Source organism: Aythya ferina (assembly GCF_964211825.1).
Source record: "Aythya ferina genome assembly, chromosome: 1".
NCBI classification, from domain to species: Eukaryota; Metazoa; Chordata; class Aves; order Anseriformes; family Anatidae; genus Aythya; species Aythya ferina.
Genome location: NC_140296.1, coordinates 202096193 through 202112067, shown reverse-complemented (window position 1 = coordinate 202112067; position 15875 = coordinate 202096193).

Sequence of the window (15875 nt, the reverse complement as noted above, 5' to 3'; positions counted from 1 at the left end):
GCATTTCATTGCGGTCTGCAGTATTACAAATATTCTTTAGCTGTCCTGTATTTATTGCCTACAAACACTCACTTTGCAGAAATATTCTCCTTAAAGAACAGACTGCAGAAGACAAAACATTACCAGAGGTTAAAAAAAATTTTCAGCAGACTGACTAATGGAAGGAAAAATCAATTATATGGATATCTCTTCAAAATCCAAAGCTCTCTATGCATTTATTTTTTTTTTTTTTGGCCTTGGAAATATTTTATCAGATGTAATATTGTTATTAAAGTACCTCAGCTCAACTGAAAACAGTACTGACTAGCATATTATAAACTCTTTTGGGCTAGTACTACATTTCTCTTTATGTTCAAGCAACTTACCTGTTATTAGGGCCCCTGGATAGTGCTTTTAGATAAATATATTGCACCATTATAAGACGGTAGGGAATTTGAACAATAAGTTCTGAGTATGGCAGGAAATAATGGTAAATCACTGTAACTTGCAATGTTTTCATATGGAAGTGGGGATGCAAAATGAGAATAAGCTCAGTGGAGGTGCACGAGAACTGCAGTAAGATACAATGTTCTCTCATGATTTTATATGTTGTATAGCAATTCAGCTTCTGCACCCTATTCTTGTAAACTTAAAAACAACAGTAAAGACAACAGACATCATGGAGTCAACAAAATGTCCCTTTTTGTGGTTAACTTTTCTTTGTGATAATTCTCAGCAGACTTATTCCCTCTTCCTCCCCCCTCACCCCCACCCCCCCCCCCCCATTTTGATATTTCATCACTTTATTCCTTTGAGTTCTCCAAATTGCTCAGAGCCAGCTTAAATTTTCTGACTTAATTTTTTGCTGCCAGATAAATGCTGACTTGCCAAAATCATCATAATCCTTCAAACAAGCCCCCTTCAACAAACAATGGTTAGGCAAAAAGCTGAAGATGATTTTTTTTTTTTTCCAATTTCATTTAAAATGGATTATTTGATTTTTTCTTGAACATTTGGATTTTCACTTAAATAAATCACCGAACTTATATATATATGTATGTAATATAAAAAGGAAATAATAAATAATGTACCCATAGGTTGTTCAGTGTTATGTACCATCTGGAATGCTAAATTTAAAGAAAGATATTTACTGGAGTTATTTGGGCAAAAAGAACAACTGATCAGTAGTCAAGAAAATGTAACAAAAGAGGAAAGACTGAAAGAACTGAATTTATTTATCTTGGTATCTCCAGATATGTAAAAAGATTGCTAAAAAAGAGAAAGAGAATGCAATATTTTCTGTTTTCATTTTTAATTGGGTACTCCATTATAGAGACTGCAAAATGTACATATTTTACAGAAAACTAAGAGATTCAGGTTAGGCATGAAGACTTTGGAAAGGTTAACAAAGTATTGAAATAGATTACCTGGAAAGGCTGTGGAGTCTCAATTGTTGGTGACTTTAAAAGCTTGATCAAAAGAAAAAAGAAAAAAAAAAGAAAGAAAAAAAAAAAAAGTCAGATAAAACTAAACTTACATTAGGATTAAGGAATTAATGAGACTTGTCCTAGACCTTTTTTTGTTCTATTTTCTGACTTTTGTAATATTTGTTCCTTATTAAAATGCATATATAACAATCAGCATTTATCATAATCCTTTGTAGTTCTTTTGATACCATTTGAAATATCAAAATCTCTTCTGTAACAGGAGTTTCAATTTTGAGCCACTTCTAATGGTTCTGTTAGGGATCTAAAGACAGAAGGAAGGGTCAAAGGGTTATATGCAGCTAAATAAATGAGGGTTTCCCAAGGAGAATTTCTTGCTGGCAAGAGAGTTAGAAGTCACTGCATAGAAGGTTTTAGCAACTCTTGTTACTCATTAATAATATGGAGATTATTTATCCCATGAAAAGATGGTTAAAAGGTCATGCAATAATGCTTCTGGGAATAATAATTTTAAGTATTTATAAATATATCACATTCCATCTCAAAAGAAATCTCTCTTCAACAGCTAAAAATTAACAAATGCTTTGATTGAATTCAAAAAAATGATAGCTTCCTTACATTACTCCATCATCCCTGAAACTTCACAAAGAATTACCAAGGGAATGAAAAAGGAAACTGGAGAATGTTCAGAAACAATTACATCTATTGTTCTCTAGAGCCCAAACATTTTCTTTTATGTAACAAATAAAGTTAGTAGTAATTGCTCCACAAAGGAAACATTTCAAATTTGATTGTATACGAAACATTAATGTTTGCCTCAGTTTGTTCTGCTTCAAACTGGTCTAGTCATCTGTCTGGATACCAAGTCATATGCATCAATGTCCATCCAACAAAGTCCATCTTCCTCTCAATCACATTGGTTACACTGGGACCCAATACTTCAGAAGATGATCAGGAAACAGAGGTAATAGGTGCTGAAATACAGAATGAATTTTAGGGATCTCTCAATATTTTGTCACACAGTTATTAGAGTAGGCAGAAAATGGCAAGGAGAGTTGTAAAAATGGCTGCTACTACCAACAGTGGGGTTTGAACTCAAGGATGTCCAAAGCAGGGAGGAAAGCAGGCAAACATAACAAAACAGGCTGTGCACATGGAACTTAAACTACCACTGTATGTCCATAATTGATGAATGTGAGTGCATGTGTTTTCAGAATGTCTTGTCTTTCAGAATTTGCGAAGTAGAAGAAAATTACCCCCATCAAGGAGGAGTGTCTAACAAGACAGATTCTCCAGAATGTCTTCTTGCTGCCTGCAAACTTGAAGCAATGCTGGCATTATACTGTAATAAAAGCATCTGCTTTATAAATACACAAGATCATAGATCATATGAGATGCAGTAAGTGGCAGACAATCCCTTTTCTTTTTTTTTTTCTTCACAGTTATGACTAGGTTATGTTTGTGTTAAGACTTTTGTTTGTTTTCATGTACAGGAATGCATTTCACTTATCAACTAAAAAGTCAACAAAGGCAAAGGTGCAGCTTTCATAATGTGTTCATGGAAGCAGAAAAACTGCTTCCTGGGATTATTTTTACCAACACTCATTAATTAATTCTCACAACATTCCTGTAAGTATTAGCATCTGTTAAACATTAACCCACATAGTCAAATGAATCCTTTGTGACTTTCTTTTGCATATTTGTTTTTCCGTAAAGACACTTGAGAGTTATCAAGCTTCTTTAATACTTGGACACTAAAGGTTCTGTCCAGATTTTTGCATTGCTTAATTCTGGTGCTCTGATAATTTTTTTTTCTTTTTAATTCTTTGGAATATAGACCACCATGATAATAAAAATAAGTATATTTCTATATGTAAACCTCTCTACTTACACTATGGCCAACACTTCTGTCCTTGTTGAACTTCCCCCTCATCAGGTCTAACTGACCTTCAGTTTCCTTACTCAAAAGAGGTTTCAGCCTTAGATTTTTTCTTACTATGTGTTTTCTGCCACACGCAAAGCCCTTCTTTTTCTCATCTTTCACAGCAACAGACCTCACAACCCAACACTTAGGTAACCACAGCCAATGTTGAGTTGGAAGTCTGAATTAATATCAACACATCTTTTTCCAAGTATCCCAGCCACATTAAAATCCTTAGTATTCTTCTGTCTAACATGGAGGTCTGCACTCTTTTCTGAGTTAAGTATCTGGATTCCTTTTTTAGAGTCAAAGATAGGAAAAAAATAATCTAGATCTTTATTCATCTCATCATAAAAAACAATTCTAATGGTGAATCAGGCCTTAAAATGGCCTTCTTCTCTTTGATTGTAGCTCACCAGCTTAGGTGGGCATGACAACCCTTAGTCTTCACGAGGAGCTTCAAAAACCTGCTGGTGACTTTAGGTAGCTCAAGAATAATAATAAAAACATAGATAAGGCAAAACAGATCAAAGACAACCTAAAACTTTTCTCCGTGTCTTTTTTTTTCTTATCTTTCTTGAACATTCCTTGAACTTTCAAGTTCTCACTGTTCTCCTGCATATTATTTTTCTTTCTAATTGTTGTGATGATTTGAAGCCATATTCTCTTCTCCTTAGACATTTTCTTTCTTCCTGAGTTGTCTAAGAAAACAGACGAATAAATAAATAAGTAAATGTTCTTTTGTCATTCTGTTCTTTTTTTTTTCTTCTTTGTTTTCAAACACTACACTTTACTCTTCATAACTAACCAGTAACATTTATCAATACATTTTTTTACAAATTGATCACTGATAAACAATTAAACTCTCTGTAAGGTTATAACAATCTTAATGTCTGTAGTTTAGTGGCACAAGAGTCTGTTAAAACCAGAAACAAAACTGAATTCCAGCTGTGAATTTCATATGGCTTTCTTTTGTTTATACTACACCTTTAAACTTCCAAGATCTTCCTGTTGAGAAAAATAAGCACTCACAGAGACAAGCGTATTTAAAGGACACCTTAACTTTGTTCTTCTATTGTTTTATACTGAAATAATTCCAAGTGAAGGTAACCTAATGTTATTCTACTTTTTCCATGGGAAAAAATGTAGCCCTTACTAATGTTTTAATTGTATGTGCCTGGGGATATATAAGGCTATTCTGACCAGCAAATGCTTTCATTTTGTTTAAAGATGCCAAGATGCTTTCAGATTTTCACTGAAACAGCATGAGATGTAAAACAACTGTGTTCCCCAAAGCTGCAAATAGGCTCTTACAGTATCTGTTGCTGAATTCCAACAGTTACAGTTTTTCTGCAGTTACAAAACTCCTAACATTTCTAAATTCACATTTTTATCTTTCCCACCACCTGAGAATGCCATCTGCTGTTTATCTCAAATACATCCAACTTTCCATAACTTATTTCTTCAGGATGTTCTCAAATTCCATTTTGGTTGGAACTTGTTTTTCATTTTCTTTTATTTTTGGCTTATTTATTTAGTGATAAAACCATGAATAGTGCAAGGCACGTGTGGGTTTTTCTGTATGTTTCCTCTCTGTAATAAACTGTCAAACAGTTTGTTTTATAATGAAGAGGATAGTCCTTTGTTTGAGCTGTAGATCACAAACCATATTAGGAACCGTCAAGGTTGGGCTCATGATTAAGACACAATTGAAATGCTTATTCTTGATTTATGATACAGTCAGTGCACAATCAAGGATCAAGTTATTTAGAGAGGTTGTTAAATATTTTCTGCAGAATGTACTGGACTGACTAGGAGAGTATTCTGAGATGCATTTTCCCAGGGAATTCTGGCCTTTTGACTACAAGACTTTTTCCATAATTGTCAGAGAAATTGGTACATTTTAAAAGAAGTATTGTGTGGAAGTTTCTTCAAGCTCTATATGGAGTTCTAGCCAGGGTAGGCTCTGACTGCAGTACAATTAAAATGTTGATGCTTACTTATACCACTGATATGCCACATATATTTTGATATGGACGCTTTCTCAAACTATTTTTTTAGTGATAGATCACTTTAATTCTTCAAAGAAATGTGAGGTACACCTAACATACCTACAGTTGATATTGGGGACAATGCTGTTTAAAATTTTCATTTATGTCCTGGATGATAGGGGAGAACAAAACTTCAGCAAGTTTACAGATGATAGACAACTGGGAAGAGTGATCAACAGACTAAATATTACCATTTAAAGGGACCTCAATAGGCTGTATAAGTTGGCCAATGGGAATTTTTTGAAGTTCAGCTAAGGGAAATACGCTGTTCTCACTCAAAGAAACCACTTGGAGTTTGCTGCTGTGATAGCTGTAGAGAAATGCTCTTTTTTGCTGGTCAGTGAATACTGAAAATGAGCCTGGGACTTCATTCAGCAACACAGACATAGGCATTATTGCAGTTTGGGATGACAAAGTGTTCCTTAGACAGCCATACAGGGCTTGCAGACGTAGTAGACTCATGCACTGCTGGAATGGCAGGTAAAGGTCAAAAGATACTATGTAGTAATGCAAAAGCAGCTCAGACTCCTGGTGCTTTTTTTTTGTTTGTTTGTTTGTTTTGTTTTTTTGTTTTTGAGAAGTACCTGGTATAAACAATAGCCTGGTACTAATTGACACCTGCAGCAATACTGCTTGAAAATGTTGATGTCTTGTGAAATGTTCCAAATAACATAGTATCACAGTTGACATTGTTAGGGTCCTTGTATTTCTTGTGTAGTTAGTGTGTGCAGAGCTCACGAAACATGAGTTTGAGCTTTTACTTAGATCAGGATGAATTAGTGGAGAGCATGTTGGTTTGATTCCTGTACTGGTAACTTCTCTGACAAAACATTCTTTCAGTTCAAGGGAAAAAAGATTTCAACCAACATTTAAACCATGCATGTAATAAATAAATAAATAATCTTGCTTTAAAAACATGCAAAATCAATGAGAACACCAAGATTACAGGATTGGAGCAGGAAGGATTATCTACTAGATAGAATATACGGCTAGAAATTAGGGACACAGGTTTAGCTTCCCTTTCTGTCACAGTTGTTATATATTATCCTAGATAAGTCATTTTACATTTCTGTGCCTCTTACTCCCAGTTGTCAAATAACTCTTCCTTCTTTACCTCTGTGGGATATCATAAAGCATGTGAAGTGTCCAGATTTTACAGTATTAGTTGCCATAAGTGTATCTTAGGCTGTCAATTTTGCACTGGAGTAAGGTACATTTTGTCAGAGAATCTAACAGTTATTTTATCATTATACTGCATAACTGAGCAGAGTCAGCTCATAATTTTGTAGAATATAGATTTGTGGAGTTTTGCATGCTTGTTTTTATGTGCTTGTTTTAACATAGGTATGGTTAGACTGGGGGGCAGGACTGAGTAACTTCTGACAAAATTAGGAGAGGATTAGCAGAAGAGCTTGGATGGGATGTGAGGCTTTGAATCAGGGTGTGCAGTCTGCTGCTGCCAAAGTGTAAGAAGGAATTTGGGCAACAAATTCAGTTTCTCTTAGATGTTACCTTAAAAGCCCCAATTCCTCCTTTTCAACAGGAACAGCCACCAGCCATGGTTGTTTTGCTAACCCAACTCTCTGATGCTCAGCACAACTGTATTTTATATTACTAAAACCAGCTCTAATAAAGGTGGCATTATGCTTAGATTCCATTTGGTTTCCTAAATAAAGGAAAATGTACGTTTTCTAAATTATCTGAGCCATTTACCACAAACTGGAATGTATGACATAGGACCTGTAAGAGACCCATGTCTTCTTGCAGAGGCAGCTAAAGACCAGTTGTCCTTAAGTGTCTTGAATGGCCATAGGTACCAATGGTTAGATTGTTGAATCAGGGCCTTGTTTTCATGGTTTTATAATTTTTCTGAAACCAAATCAAAATGCAAACATAGAACATATATTGTATGTCTCCACTATTGTTACCTGTTCTTAATTAACATCATAGAATCATAAAATCCTAGAATCATCTAGGTTGGAAAAGGTCTTAAATATCATCAAGTCCAATCATCAACCTGACTAAAAGAGTCCCACCACTATACCATGTCCTTTAGTGCCATGTCCACACATCTCTTAAATACTTCCTGGGATGGGTATTCTACCACTTCCCTGAGCAGCTCATTCTAACATTTGACCACCCTTTCCATTAAGAAATTCCTCCTAACATCCAATCTAAACCTTTCCTGACACAACTCAAGACCATTTCCTCTTATCCTATTACTTGTCACCTGAGAACAGAGACCAACACCCTTCTCACTGCAACCTCCTTTCAGGTAGCTGTACATCCTCTCAGCCTCCTTTTCTCCAGGATAAATAGCTCCAGTTCCCTCAGCCTGATCTTTTCATCAAGGCTGTTTATAAAAATATTAAGCAAAACTGGCCCCAAGACTGAACCCTGGGGGATGCCACTGGTGCCCAACTGGCAATTGGATTGAACAGCATTTGCTACAATGCTTTAAACCCAGCCATCCAGCCTGTTCTCCACCCAGTGACCTGTACACCTGCCACCAGTTTCCCCAGGAGAATACTTCAAGAAATTGTGTCAAATGTTTTACTAAAATCCATACCCTTCATAAACCCATGCTGGCTGCTTCTGATCACTCATTTGTCCCATATGTGCCATATGACAGCATCCTGGATACTCCTACCTTCCCTTGTCAGAGTAACATTTGCTAATCCTCAGTCAGCTGGGACCTCCCCAGTTAGCCAGGACTGCTGGTAAATTATTGAAAGTGGCTTGGTGAAGAAGCTTCCACCAGTTTCTTCAGTACCCTTAAATTAATCCTCTCAGGCCCAATAAACTTACAAATGTTTGAAATGCATAGAAGGTCACTTACGGCTTCTCATTGGATTATAGGTGCTTCATCTTGCTCCCTGTCACCACCTTCCAACTCAATGGGTTGGGTATCCTGAAAACAATTGGTCTTTCTAATAAGGATTGAGGAAAAAAAAAAGGCATTAAGTACCATAGACTTATACTCATCTTGCATTACCACATCTCCACATCTCCCCTCACTTCTAGTTAAGTATAGAGATCCTCAACCTGCCTTTAGCTGTTAATATATATATATATATTACCTATATATATATATATATATATATATATATTGTCTTTTACTACACTAGTCAAATTGAGTTCCAGTTGGGCTGTCCCTTATAATGTTCTCCCTGAACAACTTGACAACAGCTCTATAGTCCTCCTGTGTTGTCCGCCCTTTCTTCCAGAATCCATAAACTCTTTTTTTCCTGAGTTCCTGAGGAAGTTCTGTGTCCAGCAAGGCTGATCTTCTCCCCTGCCAGCTTAACCTTCAATGCATTTCCTCTCACTGCTCCTTTGCCTTTTAAGATTTCATTCTTGAAGATGGTCCAGCCTTCCTATACTCTTTTACAATTCAGAACCACCTCCCAAGGGACTCTGTCAACTAGAGTCAACCAATTATGAAGTGTAGTCTTGCTAACAGAATCAATTTTTAAGTGTGGGTCGCATCTTTGGCCTTAGGCTGTTATAATAGTTAATATTACACAGAACTATCAGAAAACCTGGGCATTAGCGATAGAATTTACAGGATGTTAGAAATCTTAGTTATCCAATAACTTAGCCATAGCTAGGAGCCTAAACACCTCTGTAATCCTGTCCCTTATTGCTCCAGTATTACTGAGTGAACAGAAGAATTAGAAGAAAAAAAGAAAGAAGATATCGATATGTCAATCTAATAACTAGTACCAGACAAAACAAGCAAACAAAAAAAATTCTAATTTCAAATAATCTTCAATTGAGATTTCTAGATTTATTTTCTCATGATAATGGATGAGCAGTTTTTCTGTAATTGGCAGATGAGAGTAGAAATATGGACTTTTTTGTTTTCTGATCACTTTGGACATTGTTAGAGTAATGCTTCAATTGATAGTTTGGCACTTCACTCCCACTTTTTCCCTCATACTACAATTTCAGAGTCAGTTAAGTCATCTGATGATGCTGTTTAATTCTCTTATAAATAACAGGTTTTCAGAATGGGAGAACTGCTGCTCAGAAATTATAGCCCAACAGAACAATTTGGGCATTACTTTGGATGACACACACACATCTTTTATTTCAAAATTATTATTGTGGTGTTTTCATGTAATCTTTGATTAAACTGAGAATTTAGCTTCAAAAGAACTACAGTAACAATAACCCATTTCTGTACAGACTGATTTAGTATTGTCAGGATGTAACCCTATATAGCTCTCTTTCAGCTTCTCTAGTTTTTCTTAGATCAATAAAAAAGCTAAATGTACAAAATAAATTAATTTGCAAACACACACACACACAATATATATATATATATTTTTTCAAAATATCATAAATATCTTAAAACACTGAAGTTACATAGAAAAAATAACCTCTACCTATAAGATGATACATATTCCTCTCCCTGCACCTCAAAGTGGCATTATCCCACTAATAATTTTGGAATAGTTTCTTGTATCTTCTCTGAGACATGAATTACTTTGGAGATATTTTCCTATGGTAGAAAAATTCCTGTCCTAATGGTAAATCTGCAATGCATAAATAATGAATAACATCCGTATTCTATTCAAAGGTCTTTAGAAACTCTAAGCACATTATGGGATAAGTGACGATCTTACTTGCAAACCATTGTACATTTTCTCTGAAAACTCATCAGCTAGTCTCCCCATTTTGGTCCATATCTGTACATCATTGTCTTTAAAACCCTGGGATAGACTGCAGATTAAAACTGAATACTTTTTTCCTTATTTTTGCTTATCTATACTGTCTTTTGTGAGACTGAAAATTTGAGAAAGGAAGGGACCTGTTCAGGCAACTGAATTGCAGCAAATGTCATGATGACACCCTAGAACATCTGAGACATTCACATATGGCTAGTAAATATGTCATCAGACCTGTGGGAGAGCATCTGGAGATCACATAGTTTTCTCTGAAACATCTCAAACTGCACTTAGTTTTCCCTGAAACATCTCAAATGGCACTATGTGCTTGCAATGAGGATAACTAAATCGCTTTCAGAGAATGATTCTTCTGATTTAATTCGTACGTCTACACTGATGCAAAATGAATCTCATTTTAGATCTTTGTTGAGTGTAAAAGATAGGTAGAATAATTAACTTGCTATGACATCCACTTTGTAAATATCAAAGGTGGGTTTCAGTCTGCAGATGAGGTATCTCCAGGCAGTTATATAAACTAGATTTTCACAAGTAATGACGTATCTTAAGTCTCTTTATAGTCAGTGAAAATCTGAGACTAGATTAAGTTCCCTAAAAGGTGTCTAATGCTGTTTCAGATGATCAAAGTTTTCCCACGTGTCCATACATGATTGGCAAGTAGGACACAGGACTCACTGGTCATCCACATTTTCTGAGCCAGCAGATAGAGGCCACATAGTAGGTTATGGAGTGCCTAATATGACACTAGACACTTAGACATGGACAAAAGAATCCTGTTCTCTGCACCTGTGTTAATTTTTGGCTAAATACAGCTACTTAAACATAAGAATAATGTCCACTTTAGGCTCCCTTTTTGGCCTCCATATAATTCTGCAGAAGGGATAAGTCTGCTGTTGGTTCTGTGCAATATCTGCTGCTTCATATGTCCTGTAACAGCTCACACAGCATTAGACTACCGAACCAAACCCCAAAATTCTGCTTATAACCAAGAACATCTTGAAGTCAGGGGCCCATTTCCCTTGCTGTAGGTGAAGGAATCTCATGAAGAGCTGTGTATCTGTCATGTCATCATAATAGCAGAACTCATATAGAGTCAGGAAGTTGCACAACTGGACTTTCTGTAAATGACAGCACAATCCTTTTTTTTTTTTTTTTTTTTTTTTTGCACAAATGTCATCTCAGGTCTGAGAGAAAGAGAAAGGTGAGTTTGGACTTGCTGGATATGATCTGAGACATTAGCCTTTATTTGGACACTAAATATAATTTACTGGGGATCTAGGGATTTCAATTGTTCATTTTCTATAACAAAGCTCAGTAAAACTTTGAATAACAGACTTCAAAGGAGGTAGAAAATACCTCTTTGTGCTGACCCACCAGACACAGGGTTTTTAAGAGGCAGCATATATTGCAGAATAATTTGGTTGGAAGGGATATCTGGAGACCACAGGATCCAACTTTCTGCTCAAAGCGGATCCATCAGCCTGCAGAAGCCTGCAAGCCTTATGCACAGGTGATGTATGGAAAGAGCTAGTGAACAATATAGTATAATCATGTTTCACACCCCTTTTTGAGTCCTTTAGACAGAAAGGTCCTGTTAGTTAAACTGTAGCTAATATCTTTCTTGGTTTATTTCATCTCCAAACTTTTTTTTTTCTTTTTTCTTCTTTTTTTTCTTCTTTTTTCCCCCCACTAAAATCAACTTCTTCCAAGCCTGAATCAACTCCTTTGTCAGTTCTACAGTTCTCAGTAAGAGGTAGCCATTCCCTGTAATGTTATTTTTGTAAAAGTGTACTTATACTGTTTATAGTAGGGTCTCTTCTGATGGTGGCAATATATATATATAATATAAAAACCAATATTGAATAGTAAAAGATTTCCACTGCACTATTCAATATACCAAAAGATGGACATGTTTAGAAACAGCAGATGTTTTGTTGCCTGCATGCAAATTCACTGAAGAGGAGCTGATATATTAGGAATATTATCTATTAGTGTCTAGTCTTATGTATTCTTCACATTTTAGTACAAAAATATTTTAATTTATTCAGGGAAACCTAATGCATAATTAAACTTCAAAATATTTATAAACAAGAGGATAAAAGTTTAGCTACAGCCAACTCCTGATCTCTGCTCCTTTCTACAAATTCCAGTCAAGACTTTCAAAGTTCTTTAAAAGTCTCTAGTACTAACATCTCTGCTTGATCATTTTCACCCATCATCTATACTGAAATTATTCTTCAAAAGGCAGTATATATTTTTCTTCCAGTGATAACTGTTTTCAGTGACATTTTTTTTCCAAACTGTTTCACAATTGTGTTTGTTTTTGTGAAGTGTAACTATTTGGAAATATATATATTGATTTGTAGATAACAGGTTTTAATTACAAACTAGAAGTTTTTATCTTCGGACATGATAATATTAAGTGCTTGTTTTTATGATGAAAAAGGAAAAAGGGAATTATTCCAAGGAAAAACCACCACCACCACAAACAACAAAATCAACCATTTCCTGACCTTTTCTGCTAATAGCAGCTGTTCTTATTTGAAACATGCGTAGAAATTCTCAGATGTAACGTGTGAAGGATTTTTATTCTTAAGAAATTTCATGAGACAAATGGCTTCTTCACATTTCACCAATGCAAAGCAGACCAAGCCTTCCTACTTGGAAATGTAGCACTATCTGCAGCTACTAGGTGCAAAACTATTTTGAAACTGCTCATTTCTTTTTCTAGCTTAGCAAAGACTCTGATCATCCTGTAACTATAGCAACATAACCACAAGCTGCTCAATTTTAGACACTTTTTGTGCATTGTCTATTTTTTTTTTTTTTTTTGAGAATATAAAAAGATAATGGGATACAGGCACTTTGCTTTGTTTGCCTTGTTAAGCTATATTTAAATAATAAGTGATAAAAAGAATGAATAAAAATCCCTCCTGTCTCTAAATGCTTTTAATGTTAATTCTATTTACTTCAAGACTTAGGGGAGGTGATTCATTTTTCTGAATGCAGGCACATAGTGCCATTCAAGATGTCTTAGGGGCTCCCACCTGGTATCCAGCTGCCACAGCAGAAGGGTAGATGTCTGGGAGCCTGAAGATATCTTAGGTAGAAATTGGTAGAAATTTAGGTAGAAATTCAGTCTTTGGTGACAGAATTGCACCAAAGTCTATGTATTTTTCAAAATATTCTTGCCTATTGCCAAATAAATGAATATTTGCTTAGTGTTAAACATCCTTTCCAGGCAATAGTAAGCAAGTATAGCCTCCTGCAACATACTGAACAGGACAATATTAGATCCCAAAAAATCCCATAGGTTGCTTCTTTCCCCATAAAGTTTCTTCTCCTGGAATTTTCTTAAAATGCTATAAATTTTGGAACGGAATTTAGGGATTTGTCTGTCAGCTAGAAGCTTAATTCAGCTGCCTATACAGAAGATTTTTTTTTTTTTTTCATGCCAGAATATTTCAGGTTTGCTGCAGGTCCTGTGTTATATTTCCCAGTCCCATAAGGATGTCTCAGTGTACAGCAACCTGTAGTTCTGCAGGGCTCATGTGTCCATATTCCTTCAAGCTATGCAATGAAGATCCAATCAAAAGAGTCAGCAACTTTCATCTAAGACACCTATGCATAAGCATAAGACTCTCAACCTTATTTGATTCCGGTTTTAAAACTAAAAACAGAAAACTATTTGAGACATCCTAGAGTACCAGATACATCAACACAGGGATGACAAATAAAACAGGATCTACAAGAGATTGTGGCTTTCTGTAGTGGCAGATGGAGGAAAAACAGAATACCCCAGGACATTTCAAAAGGCATAAACAATTAAGAAGCTGAGTTATAGCATAGACACTTGCAAGTGCAGCTACAATCCAAAGAGATTTTACTTGATTTAACCATGTCAAAGAGATGCACATAAACATGCAAGAAGACAAAACCTATTAAAAATGCCTACTATTAATAATACAGAAAAAAAAAAAAAATACAAATAAAATAAATAAAATAAAATAAAATAAAATAAAATAAAATAAAATAAAATAAAATAAAATAAAATAAAATAAAATAAAGAAAAATACTTGCTTATAGAAAGCATCATATAGCCCATTGTATTGTAAGTATTGGAAAGAGAAAAAGAACATTAAAGGAGCATCAAGTCATGTTCTCCGATATTAGAAGTCTCAAACCAATAGACAGCTCTGATAAAAGACCTATGTACTCCCAGTTATACAAGTGTAAGCTCTGATTATTATCTGAGCATTCAAGATCCAAAGAGTAAATCAGCACATATACAGCTTGACCAATTAAATTTCATTTCTTGACTTTCCCTTTAGTCACAAGAAAGAAAAAGAAAAGCTTAGGGAGCAACTGACCACAGCTATTCTAGATTTTTCAAAGTAGATTGAATTACACATAGTAAGGTTTATTTCTCTGCATATTAACTGAGACCAGAATGATTGGAGCAGAGCAGATTACTACTGCTCTGACACGGACCTCTCCTAAAGAATGAAAGCATTTTGCAATATGTTTTCATATTGACCTCCAAAAGTCTAAAAGAGTAGTTTATGTCTGCAATGAAATCAATAAAATGAATCCTAGAAGGCTTAGGATTCTTCCTCTCTCCTTCTTACAAAATGTCCAAACTCAACATAATGTTTTTTTTTTTTTTTTTTTTTTTTCAGTCATTCCGATAAAGAGAAAAGCCTCTCACGATGTCTCAGAGAGAAGCTGGTCAAACTGTTGTGTCAATGGTCGATGAGATAATCTTTATCTCAAGTGAGGTCCATGGCATTATTCTTGTGAAAGATTGAAAAAGCAACAAAAGCTTTTTGTTAAACTTTTGTTAAAGTTTTTTTATTAAGTTTTGTTAAAGTTTTTTTTTTTTAACTTTATTTTAGTTTTTGAATTAATTTCTCCAGGTAAAATGTATGAAAAGATGAAAATTTCCCCCTCCTTTCTTTCTTTTATTTCTAGATTTTCTTCTGTTCATACACGCACACTCGCACACAAACATAAGTCTATTCAACACCTTCTAGTCCTTAATTTGCAAATAACAACACATTATTTTAACCTTATTTCCTATCTAAGAGCATAAAAATATCTAAGAGCATAAAAATTTCACATGAATGAAATTAAGGAAATAAAAAATATTGTATTGAAAGACCAGGTTATAACCATGTAAGCTTCCCTTTCAATCAAAGTTTCACTAATTCTTTATGTTGCTCTTTCATGTATTGCTTAATGAAATTATTAATACCCAAATGGTTGTGGGGAGGGGAGAAAAATATTTGCATTGTGTTTCTGATTTCCTGAAATCAAAGAAAGAACTAGATAATTCATGTACTTAACAACATATGTAAACTAGTAAACAGAGAAAATTCATAAGCAATGGCTAAATGTATCAAATCACATACATGATTACAAAAATGAATGCTTGCTCAAAGATAATTATGAGAAGAGTCTACAGTCAACATTTCTAATACAGAATACCTGCACATCATTTTTATCTCAATAGTTACCAAAAGGAATAATCACAACCTGCTCTCCTTGTCAAAGATCTCCCAAATCACCGTAATGTGATTACTAATCACCAGAACAGTTAATTACATACCTATATTTTCCCTACAAATTCCAGCTTCCATGAGTTCTTAGAATTCAATTCTACTTTCCTTGAAGACAGGCAGAAAGAAATGTTAACTAGAAATGCTTCTTTAGGGTAGGCAATTCTGACCAAAAGTCCACCTGGTTTTGTCTCCTTCCTACATATATTTTTGGACGTAAGAATAAAAAA